General features: G+C 39.9%; 2 protein-coding genes across 17 annotated transcripts in view; both read left to right on the forward strand.

Moving 5' to 3' along the window:
• Positions 1 to 17,103, forward strand: part of SUCNR1 (succinate receptor 1) — a 608,141-nt gene that overhangs the window by 326,707 nt on the left and 264,331 nt on the right. The gene's annotated exons all lie outside the window — the stretch shown is intronic.
• Positions 1 to 17,103, forward strand: part of MBNL1 (muscleblind like splicing regulator 1) — a 192,261-nt gene that overhangs the window by 88,095 nt on the left and 87,063 nt on the right. Inside the window, exon 3 of one of the 16 annotated variants that reach the window (XM_084873871.1) lies at positions 933 to 1,490. The exons of the other annotated variants lie outside the window; for them this stretch is intronic. The gene's annotated coding sequence lies outside the window, so the exon portion shown is untranslated. The remainder of the gene's footprint in view (positions 1 to 932; positions 1,491 to 17,103) is intronic. 16 annotated transcript variants of the gene reach the window in all.

The following is a 17,103-nucleotide window of genomic DNA, read 5'->3' on the forward strand; positions in this document are numbered from 1 at the left end:
AGCTAACTTGGATTACAAAAAAATGTAATACTTGAGCTCAAGAATGACATGTGCATAACTACTATCAGGCAGTAGAGTTTCTTCTTATTTAATTATAAAACAAGTATACCATACTGGTTCATTTGCTTCTGGTCTTGAAAAAGTGACAATTCCTAAGTGAGTCTTATTGTTTTAATTTTGATACATATAAGGGATTACTAAAGTCTGTCTTTTTATATTTAATTTCTGACTTGATTTTTATCCAGCTCGTTAATGCGAAATTGTCTTAGGGTCTGTCTCTTTTAGCTGTTTAATATTTAACATTCTGTGGGCTCCTGAAGAGGAGCTCCTGGGGGCTGCTGAGCAGTTGAAGAGCTGTGAGCAGTGGTTAGGAAGCTATAAGCATCTCCTTGGAAAATATGACATTGTGAAGTCGACATTCAGGAGAGTCTTAGTGAGTAGTTTGTTTGACAAATTTGACAGTGCACTGCAATCTACTATGTTAACCACACTTTTTCTTTCTTTTCCTCTTTTCCCCTTTTCTTCTACCTCTCCCCTTTTCATCTGTGCACACTCTTTATCCACTTGCTCCTTTTGCTCCATATTCTTCTTATCTCATTGAATTCCTTCTGTATTCCTCATCTGATCATAACGGAACGTGATGTATCTGATAAAACGTGCTATCCTTATTTAAAAAGTGATTTTAATTTCTTCTCCATGAAACCTTCCCTCTTTTCATTTTCTCCTCTAATAACTCACAACTTTGCCTTTTCATCTCTGTTTCCTTGTAGATTGCACCCTTTGACACTTAATAGTCGTACATTTCCTTATCATGATGTACATGTGATGATGGCAGGATTGAGGGATTTTTTTTTTTTTTCTGTAATGTGTTGGATTTTTAACCTAACTGCAGTGGGTCTACTATAATATGTCTTCCTTACTTTTCTTTCTAGAGCTAGAGCTCCATGTCCCCCCTCCCACTGTGTTTTTGGCTGTCGTATGGGGTGCTAGAATGGCCTATCTCCATGTATTTTGTTGCATTTCGCCATCGCTTCTTGTGTTCTGTCGGGGGATTTTTGGTGATTCTTTTCAAGCGCTACCTGAGCTCTGCGCTAGTCGTTCCCCGCCCCTTAGGGTCTCCTGCTGTGTGGCCCTGTCTCCACCTCCTTGGCCCTGTCCATCCACAGAGCCTTGGGTCCCCTGATGGCTGCCTCTGAACCCTTGTGAGGGCCGGAACATTCCTCCCCCTGCTGCTACAATTGAGCCCAGTGCTGGGTACCACGTTGCCTTCTACACTTGCTTTCAGTTGTTAAGGCTTCCCAAGCTTTGGCTGTGGCTCAGTGATCCCGCTGGCAAACCCTGGAGCTTTCCTGGCCTCGACGCTCAGTGGTAGCAGCAGGTGTTGGGATCTCTCCAAGTCCCTAAGACCCCGGGAGCGAGACAATGGCCGTTTGACATAGACCTCAGGAGTTTTCAGAGCACCAGGAGGCCTCTGCAGAAGATATCAGAAGGTAAGATTCTGATTTCTCTAGGAAGCTGTTGAGAAGATAAAATGTGGGGTTGGTGTAGAACGAATAGCACTGGATTCTATGGAGCACGTTTTTCTCCTTCACCATCTGCATTGTATAGTCAGCAAGAGAAATCCCATGGAGCATTAAAACTCTGAAACATAAAGTAGAAACGGTTTATTTTCCAAAGCCTGTATTCTGTTCACCTCCTTGTTCATGTTTCAAATCCAAAACAGTCGATGATTATATCCTTAAGTTCTTAAACTCCAATTCCTAAACCCATAATTAATTCAAAAGGAGTAGGAAGAGCAGCTCGGATCTTGGTAGAGCTAGGACGCATTATTGTCCTTTGTCAAAAATTACAGTTTAGCATTCTAAATGTAGCAGTCTCTTGTTGTAGGGCCTTACTCTTAGTTTATTTTTTTAAAAGTATTCTCCACACCTATTTTTTTGAGGGGGGAGGAATAACTTCATCTGGGTGTATCTAACCTGGATGAAGGATGTATGTGGGGCGTTTGTGTGTAATAATTGGTAGAAGACAGATCAGTAGCTTCTGAGGGTGAACAACATAAACCACTTTGTCAGCAGTTTAGGTTTTGTGGCAACACTTATTTATCAATAACCTTTGTTTATTGCCCCGCCTCGATGCATGGGCAGTAATTTGCGAAATGATATGAAGACACCAATGCTGACATGATATCTTTGGTGACCTTACTATCAAATCATGTCTTCTTCCCCCCCCACTTTGCTGTCAATGGACTTAATCTCATCATTGATTCCCTATAGTTGGAATCAAGGTGATTAGCCACTGTCACACTGAAACTCTTTCCCTTCAGTAAGTAAAAATGTAACCCAGGTTTTAAAGATGAAAAAAAAAAAAAAAAGTATGTTGACTAATAGCTTTACAAAGGGAAAAATAAGGTTTGTCTTAGATAGTGCTATTTTGGATGCTTATTTTTAAAACTAAAAGTGTTCAACAAGTGTTTTATTTGCACTTGAAAATAATTAAGTTTTATTCCCTCTAGACTTCAAAGTATAAGGAAATGAAATGTTTTGAAGTCTTTCTAGTGCAGTATATCAGGTAGTAGATTTTATATGTAAAAATAGAAAGGGGAAATTTAAATGCTTTGATTCTTAATATTGGTAATGAATTTGCAGTTTTTAAAGATGTATGTGGTACAATCTCAAGGAATTTGCATTATTCTCAAGTTGGCCAATGGAATGCATTTGTCCTTTTTTATTTACCTAGAATTTTTATACATATGTATACACACATACATAATGTTGAATGATTTAACTAAATATTAAGATAAAGTGATAGATTGAATTTATGGAAATTTATAAAATTATTTTCAAACTCTAACTTCAAAATATTTTTAATGGAACATAATGAATGTGGCGTTTATTGCATTTAATATTTTATCAGTAGAGTAACTTCACAAAAGCAGGACCCAATACAGTCAAATTTAGAGTTTAATGATTACTTTTGGGGGCATGCAGAAAAAGGTACACGATTTCAAAAAACAGTGGTGCCATAAATATCTTAGAAATAGAGGACTGATAACTCACAATTTCTGAATAACAGGTCTAAGGCCAGAATCCAAGTCTCTGGATCCTAATCCAGTACCCTTGCCTCTATGCAGTGCTATTTATTGGCATTGCAATACATTGGATGGGCGACCTTGCCAATGTCTGCAGAGCAATGGATGGATTCTAGGAATTAAAGAGATTTTCTTCAGTATCAAATATACCTAAGCATGGCTGGTAAACATGAACTTATTGTGCATTGTAGCCTTATTGAGGCATTTAGAATTTTTTGTCTTGTTCACTGTAGCTTTTATTATAGCCATTTTGAAAAATACTGTAGAAGAGCCATTAAAATGTTTTTGTTTGAAGGGAGGACAGACCTTCTGGCATGCCATTCATTTCAGTTTATGATCCTCTAAATTGGGCAATTATCTGAAATATTAAATTCTTAGAATTGAAAGATTAGGCCAGTGTGCAAATATAGGCAGTTTGTTTTCTGTTTCTAAGCAAAAATTTTAATTGAGTTCTTCATCTGTTCCCAAACATGAAAAATTCATTAGCTCACCTCTTTCTATATATCCGTTTACTTTGCTATCCTGAAAGTGGAAGGGATGTAGATTATATTTGCATGACATTATTTGACATATTTATTAATGAATTGCGTTCTGGTCCCTGGCTTAGAAATACTGCTTCAAACTTAAGTTTTTCCTGACTTTACTGAATACCTACCATCATTAAATAGGACCCTGTGCGGGTTCCTTCCTTGTTATTCCTTTGGGAGGTAACATTGTAATGACCCAGTTCCCTTACAGCAGGGGTCTTCAAACTTTTTAAAGTGGGGGCCAGATCACGGTCCCTCAGAGAGCTGGAGGGCCAGACTATATGAACTACTAATTCCTACTGTAACACCCCGGCTGCGCTCACTGCCCAAAAAACCTGGTGGGCCGGATCAGACTCCCCTGGGGGCTGCATGTGGCCCGCGGGCCGTAGTTTGAAGGCCCCTGCCTTACAGGATGTCCAGGATGGACTCAAAACCCAAGATGGACCTAAGAATAAAAAACTAGGGGTAAAACTAAGAATGAATTCTCTTTTTAGGAAGTTTAACTTAAAAAATAGTTGGAGTACTTTTATTTTTAAAAAAATATATTTTGCATTTTTACAGAGAGGAAGGGGGAGGGATAAAGAGTTAGAAACACAGATGAAAGAGAAACATCAATCAGCTGCCTCCTGTACACCTCCCACTGGGGATGTGCCTGCAATCAAGGTACACGCCCTTGACCGGAATTGAACCTGGGACCTTTCAGTCTACAGGCCAACACTCTATTCACTGAGCCAAACCAGTCAGGGCAGTTGAAGTACTTTTGATATTGGAATTTATACCACTTATTTCAGGAAAAGAAAAAGAAGCACTTGTTCAGAAAGTCTTTAAAATCTTCTGCTGGCTCTCCAAATAAGGTCTTAACCCCAATCATTATGACTCTGAGTATTCTGCCATTCATTACTCAGCTCATGAGACAGGCCTCTGAATTTCCATTTACTGTGTCCCTTCTTAGAGATAATGAGAGCCGTCCTGGCTGGTGGGCTGTGAGCAAGATATTCATACTATAATAGATACTGAGAAATGTCAGATGTCAGGCTTTTATGATACATTTCCTTAGTTGTAACCAATAAATCAGAGTTACCAGCCTTGTTAGACATATCCATGAAGGAAAGAAATAAAAGTGCAGATCCACCAGGCTGGCATGGCTCAGTGGTTGAGCATCGACCTAGGAACCAGGAGGCCATGGTTCTATTCCTGGTCAAGGAACATGCCCAGGTTGCAGGTTCAAGATCCCCAGTGTGAGGTATGCAGGAGGCAGCTGGTCAATGATGCTCTCTCATCATTGATGTTTCTCTCTCTCTCTCACTCCCTCCCTCTCTGAAATCAATACAAATATTTTTTTAAAAGATCAGATCTGCACTTGGTCCGAACAACTAAAAGAGAGGACAGATCTAGGGATGCACCCAGATCCTGACATTTTTGGTTCTTCAGAGGAATTTTACACTTCAAAAATAAGCTATTCCTGCTCATTCATTTCATTATATGGAAATAAAAGCTTGCTGAATCAGAATTATTAAAAATGATCTCTGTAGTTTATTAAGTTTATTATAATTTATTGATTACCTACTACCTCCAGTTCTAGTATAATCTCACTTATTCTTCACAGAAACACCTTGAGGTATATAGTGTTATTAATTTACGTTTACCAAACGAAGAAACTGAGGCCAAGAGAAACCTGCCCAAGATATCACAGCTAGACACCAGGATTCGAACCCAGGATGTGCGGCTCCAGTGTTCCTCCTCGGGGTCCTTGTTAGCTGTCACCACGGGCAGTGGGTGCCAGTTCCCAAGTTCAGTCCTAAACCATCTCATGGCAGATGGCCCACAAGATGCCTCTGCCTCAACCTCTTCCTCACTCAGTATGAGCTACCACTGTTACCCCCCTGGCTCTTTGACCTTGGAAAGGTTATTACTTCTTATCCTCTCTCAGTGAGTGTCCCACCCACTCTAAAATCTGAATAATATTATCTCTTGCCTGGGTTTTTATGAAGATTTAATTTAATTTCATGAGACAGCGCATGCCAAGCACTTACCACCGTGGCTAGCACATTGCAAATAGCCAATACATCGTTGATGTTATGTCATGTTCCCAAGGTCACATGACTAGAAAGTAAGTCAGAAATCTGACCAACGTCTGTGTGACTGGAAGACGTAAGGGAAACAAGACCACATACATATGCACACACACATTTTCCATAAGCAGCAGTGACAGCAGGAACCACAGGGCCAAAGCTCATGAGCTCTCGGACCTCTGACACCGTCTTCCATCCCTAACTATCCCTTTTGTGATGAGTAAGGCACAGTGTCCTGTATGCTGATGAGAACCGGAGCATAGTGTAGTGGTGGAGGAGCAACTCTGACAGCAAGGCTTCCAGGGATTGGAATTTCAGCCTCATGACTTCTAAACTGTGGTATCAGGCAAGTTATGTAACTCCTCTAGGCTTCTTTATCTATGTATGAAGTTAGTAATAGTCCCAATCAAATTGGGGTTTTACAGGTGGTAATAAATGCCTTATTCATTTTAATAAAGGTGTATATATACCTTTAAAATCACAGAACCCTTTCAGTCTGAAATACGTGGCTCCTCACAATCGGAAACCCATAGAGTTTTAGCGATCGATAGGATCTGGGTGATTTCATGATTTTCCATTCTCCAAGAACCTGTATGCGTTCCCTGTCACAACCCCTTTAGCTCAGGGGCAGGCCCGTGGAAAAGGGAGAAAGGGAAAACCATAAAAATCAGAGTTGACCTAAATAAGGGCTGATTGTATCATTGGGTAGGCGGGTCAGCTTCTCTCAACCTGGGCTGATGTGTGTGATTGGCTTCACCATCACCAGAAGGTGGTGGGATTACCATTCTCGTGTTCTTTCTCTTTTGAAGCAGAACCCAAACCAGCAGCGGAGGCTCCCAGCCTGGAGCGAGAGAGTTAGCCTGGACTGAGTTGAGTATCAAGGGTTAGACTTGAGTGCCAGTCAGAGCAGGGACCTCTTGAATGCTTGCTGCTTCCATGTCTAGATTCTCAGCTTTGTGAGGCCAGGGATGTTTGTTTTATTTATTCGCAATGCCTTGCACAGTCTGGGAAATAGTGGGTACTCAAGGTATGTTAGCTAATTAAATAAAAGAATGTAAGTTCCAGAGATAGGAACTTGGTAGGTCAGAAGAGCTCATTTAAGGATATCGAAGAATACCAGGGACAATGAAAGGGATTGGCTGCTTGCAGGAAACATAGGATGCCCGGGGCTCCCTCTGGGACAGAGCAAGGGCTAAGGCCTATTCCAGGGCTGGGTCAGGCAGCTGAATGTGCAAAAACTCTGTAATGACTGGTTGGGAGACCTGGCAGAATTGAAACTGCCAATGGTGCCTGATTAATGAGTGTAGGAATCAAGTATTTCAAATCGTTTATTAAACTTTCAAGCAGAGAACATATTTCACGATTCAAAAGCTATCGGAGCCCATTTACATTTACTGTTTCATACAGTTATAAATGGTACGCTGGCATTAAAAACTCGATTTGGGTGCCAGGGACCTGAGGAAAATGTATCTGTAAACATGCCATTGATGTGCACACTCCGCTATAAAGAAGTAATCAAAATATGGTTTTAAATATGTAATGCTGTAAAATTATAATTTGTGATATAGGAACATAAAATGAAGTGCTTGGGAAGTCAGAGTGTAATTCTTAAAGCTGAAATATCTGTGGGAGGTGATTGGTAAAATGTTGTTGTTTTTTCTTTTTGCATTATAAATTTTGCTACTCTTTTAATATATATTCCTCCAAATAACAAGATGACAGCATCTTTTAATCAGTCTATATTAAACAACATAACCAAAGAAAATCTGAAAGAACAAAGAAAATTTACTATGTTTGGTGTTAAACCTAACAAGGCAGGCTGATACTCAAGTTTTTGCGAGGATCTAATCAGGTACTGGAACACCAGGCTTGCTAGCTCCTTAGATGCAAACCCAGGAGATGGAGTACTGGCACCTGAGAGACGTTGTTAGACAACTTCAGCTGAGGGGTAAAGTCACACCAAATGTTGCCACGAACATGTGTGTCTCCTTTGGAAAAGACCATATGTTGCGGCAGAGCTCCGATAATATTAAGATAGTGTGGAACTTCCCAGAGTATCTCAAGATTGCACTCGTAAATCAAGTGCTAAGTTGGTACACATGTTAAAAATTTGGCTTTGAAAAAATACACGCCAACATGAGGGTAAACGAAAATGGAGTCCAAAACTGGAAAAAATCGTCACTAACGCAGGCACCTTGTTTTATAGAAAGGCAGGGTCCTTCCATGCTTTTATTTATTTATCTTTTAACTATACTTTTATTGATTTCAGAGTGGAAGGGAGAGGGAGAGAGAGAGAAACATCAATGATGAGAGAGAATCATTGGTCAGCTGCCTCCTGCATGCCTCACACTGGGGATCGAGCCCACAACCCGGGCATGTGCCCTGATTGGGAATCAAACTGTGACCTCCTGGTTCATAGATGGACACTCAACCACTGAGCAATGCCAGCTGAGCCCATGCTTTTATTTCATGAGTGCCTATAAGCTCTCCCTCTCTCCCCACTCAGTCTGTATACACTAACATGCAAAGAGATGGGAATACACACACACACACACACACACACCACACACAGGCTTAGAACAGGAATGGCAAGATATTAACTCTGTAAGTCTCTTCATCAGTCACTTTTATGGCTCTGCATCCCTGACTGGTGTGTGGGTCTGGCCTACTATTTGTGATGGTGGGTAGAAACACCCTGGCAGCACTTTTGTTCCTTTTTGGTTTTTATTTTTATTCCTAATGCCTGCTTTTAGTTTATTTTGGCAACCCATACTGTGAGTTGTCATTAGGTACCCCGTCTGAGACATTGTGGGAGCAGCATGTACTAACCTACAAAAGGTAAACGCATCGTAAAGTCCTTTGCGTGTGAAATCACTTGGACACCGAGTTCCGGTGTTTTTCCTCCCAGCCCTTGCCCTGGACATGGATTTGGTAGTTTGATCTGTTCTGTTTTACCCTTTTAAAAACATAAGAGACAGTGGTACAAAAATAAATAAATAAAATCAGTAGGATCTCTCCCTGAGGAGAAATTTGTCATATGAAACGTGTCACCGATGAGAAAATAAAGTTATCAATAATGTGAGCGGTGTCTCAAGGTATGAATTTTTTAAAGGAATCTTGCAATTAAAAAAGTGACACTTGCCCCAAGAAATAAACCGAACACATATTTCAGAATATGATCTTTATTTAGATGGGCAGCTGTGTAGGTAAACCAGCTATGCGTGTATTTATATGTGTGTGTTTGTGTTTATATATAGTACATTACACGTAATTTGCAGAAACTACTAACTCTCACACCATTTCCAAGTAGAACTGCAAATATAGCAGCGTAGCTTTCCAATTAGGAACATTATCCCTGGAGCGGAATAACATGGGCTCCAACCCCTACCCCCCATACTGACTTATTGTTTGTGTTTCCTTGGATAAGTTATTAGGCCTCACTCAGCTTCAGCTATCCACCTTTTATAATGAGGCTAATAAAAGAACCACAGGATTATTTTTCGGATTAAATAAATGAATAAGCTTAAACCATGTAGAGTGGTGCCTGTCATACAATACCTGTTTTACAAGCTGTCATGGGTGTCTCTTTTTTTAAAATTTTTTTTTTATTTTTTTGCTATTCTTTTAGTTTTTGCCTGATTTCCAACATTTATGGAAATCAGGTGTTATTTAGCCTCCTGTCTTAGGAGGTGGGGCTGCTGGGAAGTGACAGTCTTACCTTAGCCAAGAGGTCAAATGCCAGAGGCCAAATGTACCCGATAGGATGAGGTCCAATACTGATAGAAAGCTTAGGGATGATTGAGGGGAAGGGAGCTAAGCTTAAAATAGAAATATTCTGAAGTGCCAACAGTGGTTGAGGGTCGACCCAGGTACTGAGAGATCACAGGTTTGATTCCTGGTCAGGTTGCAGGCTCAATCCCCATTTGGGGGTGCATGCAGGAAGTAGCCAATCCATGATGTTCCTCTCTCATTGATGTTTCTCTCTCTCTATCCCTCTCCCTTCCTGTCTCTCTAGAAATTGATAAAAACATATTAAAAAAATAATCTGAAGTCATGTTCTCAGATAGAGGGTCTTTGCAGCCACATTCTTTTGGAAAACTTAGGGAATCAGCCTCAACTGTCTCCACATTAATTAGTTCAGTGACTTAGAGTCAGAAATTTCTACCAATATTTATTTAAACAGTTGGTTCCTTATTTATTTATTTTTTTAATTTGTGTCTGTCTCATAAACAGGCTAGATTCATTATTTTTAAAAACTTTCATTGTTTTCCTTCCTTTTGATAGTCTCCACATTGCCCCCTCATTTTCCCAGAAGACTTTATTTCACAGGGTTTAAGGCAAGAGTTAATATTAATGGAAGAAACCTGCTGGCCATAAGACTGAAGAGAGACAGCACAGCCACATTTTCCTGGAATGATTCTAGCTAACATCAGTGTTCCTCTATTTTGACGTTAGGACGATGTGGTCCTAAGTTAGTTATGTTGCAGAAGCTTGCCTAGGCCTTTGAAAGCCACCAGTGTCATCTACAGCACAAAGTGAAGGCCACCCGAGAGGAAAGTGCACGAATCTCCAATTAAAAACACAAAAATAGCACCCTGGCTCAGTGGATAGAGCGTCGGCCTGGGTACCATAGGGTCCTGGGTTTGATTCTGGTCAAGGGCATGTATTTGGTTGCAGAATCCTCCCCAGCCCAGACCCTGGTCAGGGCTTGTGCAGAAGGCAACCAGTTGATGTTTCTGTCTTTCCCTCTCTCTTCCACTGTCCCTAAAAATCAATGAAACAATAATATCCTTGGGTGATGATTAAAGATAATAATAAAAGTAAATCTATAATAATAAAAGCATAATATGCTAAGTAGACATACTTCCTGATGAAGCAGGGGCTGGGAGGAAAGCCCATGTCCTGGGCACCAGAGGGAAGCCAGTGCCAGTAAAGGAAGGCCTACTCTTGCACGAATTTCATGCATTGGGCCTCTAGTAAATAAATAAAAACTATAAAAAGGTTTTAGAAGGCATTTTGGTGAATCCTGACCCTGAGTTGGAAAGCTCCCGTGACCCAAATGTCGCAATGGTTGTAATGACTCTGCCCTCGGCCCCACACCCATTCCTGAAGCAAAAAACTTCAATAAGATCAGTCACCTGTGTTACATTTTCCAAGTCCAGGGTGGAGGGATCCAGCTTATATTTTCTTTAATGAAATTTCAGTTTTGGAACCGTGTTGACATATTTGTAAACAAACATTTAATACATTCTGATGAAACAAAGGGACACAACTCTATATAGTAAGATTACCACATGGAAATGGGCCTCTTTAAAAGGACATATCAGCTCAGGGCAAAGTTTGATTTCAGGTTCATTATAGAACTTCTTTTCAAATATTTTATTGGGTTGAGAAGTAACAGGTTAAAACATAATGTTAATTATTTGAAAACAAACAAACACAAATTTGCATGGTTATTAAAAAGTAACCACAGAACCTCAAATAGAATTTTAATTATCCCTTCATTATTTTTATCATAATTTTTCATTTCAAATATATTTTCATTTATGTTCATCTTCAAATTTCCTGTTTAAGCCTTCAAACACTATGCTTAAGTCTTCACATTGGCTATTTTCTGCTTGTAACTCAAAGATAACAATTCTTTTGGAATCAGATCAGTTTCTACTCAGGATTCATCCTGTTCTTGGCATTTTGGATAGAAGTCAGGATCTTTACCACAAAGAAAACTCAAAGCAGGGTCAGATGTTTGTGGGTACAGCCCTGCAGTGTGATCCTGGAACGTAGTTTCTTGTGAAAGGTCCCCATTTAATCACTGTGTTACATTCTGTGTGTCATGTCCTGGGAAGCAGAGCCACCATTTTGCTTCCCTGGACGGAATGAAATCTAACAGAGATCATGCACAGCACAACCCCTTCTGTACATTCTACTGCAGCTTCTTCTCGGAAAAGCAGTATAAATGCAAGTTTGAAAGTACTCGGTGAAAAGTAATTTTATTTCCGGAATCCTGCTCACTAATGACACAATTGTATGTTGCTCTCATGAGCACTAAAATTGAAAGCATAATGATTGTTTTGATAATATAATTGGTGGTATAAATTTTAATCATTGAGAAGAACTGTAGGGTGGGAGGGAAAAGAGTCTAAATTTTTCTTTTTCCTTCAAGATAAACTATAAATTGTAAAAGTCAAGACCATCTTTAAAACTTGTTCTACAATTGTGAGACTGATTTCTATTGCCTCCTGATCCTCAAAACAGGTTAACAAACACTAGAGAATACAGAATTTATTGTGCCAACAAAATATATTCTTTCCTCAATAGCTGGATAAGTCAATGTGTGTTTATTGAATAAATGAATACCCTCTGGTGAAAATCAGTGAGTGAGTAGATGAATGAATGAATGGATAAACTTAGTGGTAGCACAGTCCATTTCCTCTTTATTATTTTTAGGAAACAATACTTATTTTCAAAGATTACAAAAAAATTTATTGAAAAAAATTGGCTGAAATTCCTCATTTTCTCTTGTGGTAACAGCCAGCAAAAGTAGACTGGGAACTTGGTAGGTTACGAGATATTGTTTATGTAGATTGAATTACCCTACACTCACAGAGCTTTTGGGAGTCCGTAGATGAGAATACATAAATTATAAGCATAAGGGCAGTCAGTACTAGTGAAAAAATAAACACTGCTCCATGTAATTACATCCTAAATAAAATAAATAAAAACGGATTAAGAAAATGATAATGGCTTAGGAGAATTTCGTGTGTTTTCTGTTCCTGTTTTCACTTGCTTTTGATGGTGATTGGTATTAAAGGAACACCATGCACTTGAGCCAGCAGTAGCAACACCCAAAGGTAAACATGGGCTTGATATTGTCATGGTAGGTTTTTAACTATTGGAGGAAGAGGTTGAGGAAACAGGTTAAGTATCAGTATGAACCGAAGGCTTGGAGGTCTCAGGACACTTTGGAGCGTATAATAAACCTTCCTAAAGCCAGAGAACAGAAAGAGAAATAAACCGCGGTGGGAAGTTGCAGGGAAGGCAAGAGCCTTTGCTGACAGGGAAGCAAGCTCACATTAGCATAAGTCCTGGCTCTCCTGGGCTCTCCCAGGGCCCATTTCCCAGGAATGCATCCCTTGTGCGAAATAGAGGACTTGTGTAAACACACTCGGTAGACATTTGAAAACACTCGGATAACAGTTCTTCAGGGGTTACTAGGTAATTATTTCTAGCTGTTGCATTTGTTTATCTTGGTCCCAATTTATAGAGCTCGCTTTTGACGTGGTGTTACCTACAGTGTCTCATTTCATCGTTTGAAAGAGTACATAAACAACATCGGAGAAAAATGCAAACATCCGTGGCTTTAGTGACGAGAACAACTGGAAACTTATTTCATAGTATTTTGTAAATGAATAGCGGAATGTAACATTATATTCTTGGCATGTTAAAAAAAAAAATGGAAAGGAGGGGAAAAAAAGGAAAAGAATGGAAACTTGGACTTCTGCATAAACATCTTATCAAAACACTAGCTTTTGATTTTTATCTGAGCTTTACTGTAGAAAGTTTTTACTATTTTTTTTTTTTTTTTTTTTTTTTTTTAACAAAGCCTAGAGGAAATTGCTGGAGGAGAAAAGCTGAATGTCATTTCAGGCTAACCTTTGAGTCCTCCTAATAATAGGAAATTATTTAGTTCTCATTTTTCATAGTAGTCCATTTTGAGCAATAAGAATCATGCAGCTCACTCAAGGGTATTTCAGGAGAACTGATGTGATACTTTGTAAAAATGTACTTAAAAAAGTGGGCACATAAATGTTTTGCATCCTGCTACTGTTTTATCCCTCAGTTCTCAGCGTGTAGTTAGGAAAGCTGGCTGAAAATGACCTTGAGGTTTATCGTGTGGATGATTAGGGATGGGGCATTGTCAACAAACTATATAGGTGTGTTCTCTTTCTTTTTACATTGCTGTAATATTCAATATATAAGTAAATATACAATACATAATATTTTTTAAAAGATATTTTATTGATTTTTTACAGAGAGGAAGGGAGAGGGATAGTAAGTTAGAAAAGTCGATGAGAGAGAAACATAGACCAGCTGCCTCTTGCACACCCCCTACTGGGGATATGCCCGCAACTAATGTACATGCCCTTGACAGGAATCGAACCTGGGACCTTTCAGTCCGCAGACCGACGCTCTATCCACTGAGCCAAACCGGTTTTGGCTACAATACATAATATTGATAAAATATGGAATATCGACGTGTTCTTACTTTTTAGGGAGACAAAGTAGGGAGCAGATAGCTGATTTGGTTGGGGGATGGCCGGATTTAAAGAAACAGCACCTGAAGGTCATCCCCATAGAACTGACAGGGCTGTGCTATGGGACAGTGCTGTTTCATTCAAAGAGAATGTACAGTCAGAAGAAAGACAAGTCTTAGTGATCTCCATCTCATCAGCAAGTTGGAACTGGGGAAAATAAAAGAAAGTGACAGAGAACTCACGGGTCAATGCATAGTGGGCAAGGAAGATGGTGCATTACCAAGAGAGACAAAAGAAAAATAAACAAGTCGTGACTGGTGCCAGATGCTCCAGAGACGACAAGAAATGAGATCAGGACACCGAGTCCGGCAGCTAGAAAGTAACCTCTGAGAAAGCAGTTTGAGAGGAATGGGGAGGGCGAAGGCAGGATCCTCCTGGCAAACCAGCTTCCCAGGTGAGTCACGAGGAAGGAGGAAGGTGGGTCTGAGGACTCCACAAGTTTAGACAGCTCTGGGGAGACAATCAGGAATGAGAAGAGACTTGGAAGGCCGCTGGAGGGCCCAGCAGGAAGAAGATTGTCACGGGGCAGGGGACATTTTTTCAGGGAAAGGAAGTCCCAGGAGTCCTGGGAGAAGAGAAGAATGGAGATTGGTGAAAGGGGGAATAGGGGAGGGTGCTGTGTTTCAGAGACGTTGAGAGGGAGTCAAAAGGCGGTGAGAGATTACCCTTAGAGAGGAAGTCAGCCCAGCCCAGGGAGGCAGGGTGGTCACCTTTCTGCCATCCCTCCTCTTGGCCTTCAGTCTCATCTCCATTGTTGCCTGGGGGGCAGGGGGACGGCTCACTGCCTTGTGCCCACACTCCCTTGTGCATTGCTTTAAAAAAAATTATTTATTGATTTTAGAGAGGAAGGGAGAGAGAGATAGAAACATCAATGATGAGAGAGAAGCATGGGTTGGCTGCCTCCTGCATGCCCCCCACTGGGGATCGAGCCCCCAACCCAGGCACTTGCCCTTGGCTGGAATGAAACCTGGGACCCTTCAGCCTACAGGCTGATGCTCTCTCTATCCATTGAGCCAAAGCAGCTAGGGCTCTGCATTGCTTTTTCCATCCTTTAGTTTAACTTTGCTGTCCTTACAGTTCTCTGTTGACGGCACATTCTGTGTGGGCAGAGATCATGTTTTACCCATGTATACATACCTTCCTTAATAGGCTCCCATTTCTCTAACATCAAAGTCAGTGCTACCAGGGCAAAGGCTTCCCAGCCCAGCCTGTTCATTAGAGCACACGCTGAAGGCTAATTAGCTACCTACGTGGATGTCAAATGGCGTTTCTGAAACAAACCCTTCATTTCAAATGAATGGGGAAGGTTAGGAGATCAGACTGTTGTTGTTTTTTCCTGGTTAAAGATGTCACAACATAGCAAAACATCACTTAGAACTTAGAAGTGGATGCTTCCAAAGCCAGGTAAACATAGCAGCCGGAATTCACTCTAGAACGTGGAGGCATTTTACTGAAGAGAAAGTAATTAAGAAAAGCGAATGTTTGCTAAACGCTATGGTTTGCACCACTGTTTGTGTCAGATCGAATAAGATTAGGTGATGCCCCGAACTTTTGGTCTGATCTACACTGTAGGCACAAATCCCTTGCTTAGAATAGTCAAACCGTGTTTTCTGATTCTTTCTTAGCAAAGGTAATTCTAAGCAAAACTTAAAAATGAAAGGTTGCCTTTGCCTCCCATTTAGAAAACATGTAATGTTTCTGTTTGTTTATAGTGAGTTTATTGCTATTTGTTTTATGGTTGCTAGTCATCTGCTTCACTTTTTATATGTGATCAACAATCCATCTTTCTTTCTTTTTTTTTAAAAAAAAGAGCTCCATAGATACAAAAAGATTATAGCTACTGTTTTCATGGTTTTAGACCCAATTTTACACCACAAGTGAAATATTATATCTATTTACATTTCTAAATTATGTAAGGTTTATAATGTATGCTGCTTGATCTTATTCCTCCTGAAATATTTGATTTTATTTCTATTTCCAAACAAAAGGGGAGCAAAAATCAAAGGGTGAGGCAATATCTCTAAAGGGACAAAACATGGCCCATATATATTAATTTTTCACATTTTTATTATTATTCAAAAATAACTTAAGCCACTCATTGATGTCCTAGCCTGATTGACTCAGTGGATAGAGAGTTGGCCTGTGGACTGAAGGGTCTCAGGTTTGATTCTAGTCAAGGGCACTTGCCAGGGTTGTGGGCTCAATCCCTTTGGTGTGGCATGTAGGAGGAGCTGAGCCATGATTCTCTCTCCTCATTGATGTTTCTCTCCCTCTCCCTTCTTCTCTGAAATAAATAAAAATGTGATTAAATAATAATAATAATAATAAATAAAAAAACTCATTGATTACTACACATATATTTTTGCAGTTGCACAAATACCTTATTCTGAAAATTCCCAGGAAAGCCTGAGAAAGTCTTTTAATGTCATTGGAATTTTAAATTGAAGCCCATTTCTCCCTGCCCACCTCTGTAGGGCCACCTCCCTCCACTCTTCAATGTGGACTCTTCTCTCCAGCCTCCCTGGAGTTTTCTACACGCATCTCACTGTCTCACACTTGCACTTCTCAGCATTCTGTCTTCTCATAAAAAACTTCCCACTCTTGTTTTCTTAAAATATATTTTTTTACTGATTGCAGAAAGCTGTGTGAACATACATTTTACCTGTCTTAGGTGAAGACTAGGAACCTTTCAAAATCAAAAATTGGTCCCTCAATTTACATAGAAGAGGTAATTTAGTTGCTACCTAAATACAGAATCACTCAAGGAGAGAAATGTAGACAATAGACCAAATTGTTGATCATTGAGAGCCAGCGAGCTATTGAGGAGAGCACCGTGGCTTTGGTCACCATCTCTTGCTAGTCTGTGCTATATGAACTTTTAATGAGAAACGGACTGGACTTTTCTATGCAGAGAAGGTAGTGCTTTGCTATAATACTTGAGTTTGAGGATCATACAGATTAATGAAAGGACTTGAAGGGATTTCCATACCTTACTCCTATCCTCAAGATCTCTTCATTCTTTAAAATTATAAAGCAAGTCTCTTAAATTAGTTTAAATTAGTTTTATAGTTTCAGTTACTTCACTCTAATGTTACTTTTTT

This window comes from Pipistrellus hanaki (assembly GCF_964339955.1).
Source record: "Pipistrellus hanaki genome assembly, chromosome: 2".
In the NCBI taxonomy this organism is placed as follows: Eukaryota; Metazoa; Chordata; class Mammalia; order Chiroptera; family Vespertilionidae; genus Pipistrellus; species Pipistrellus hanaki.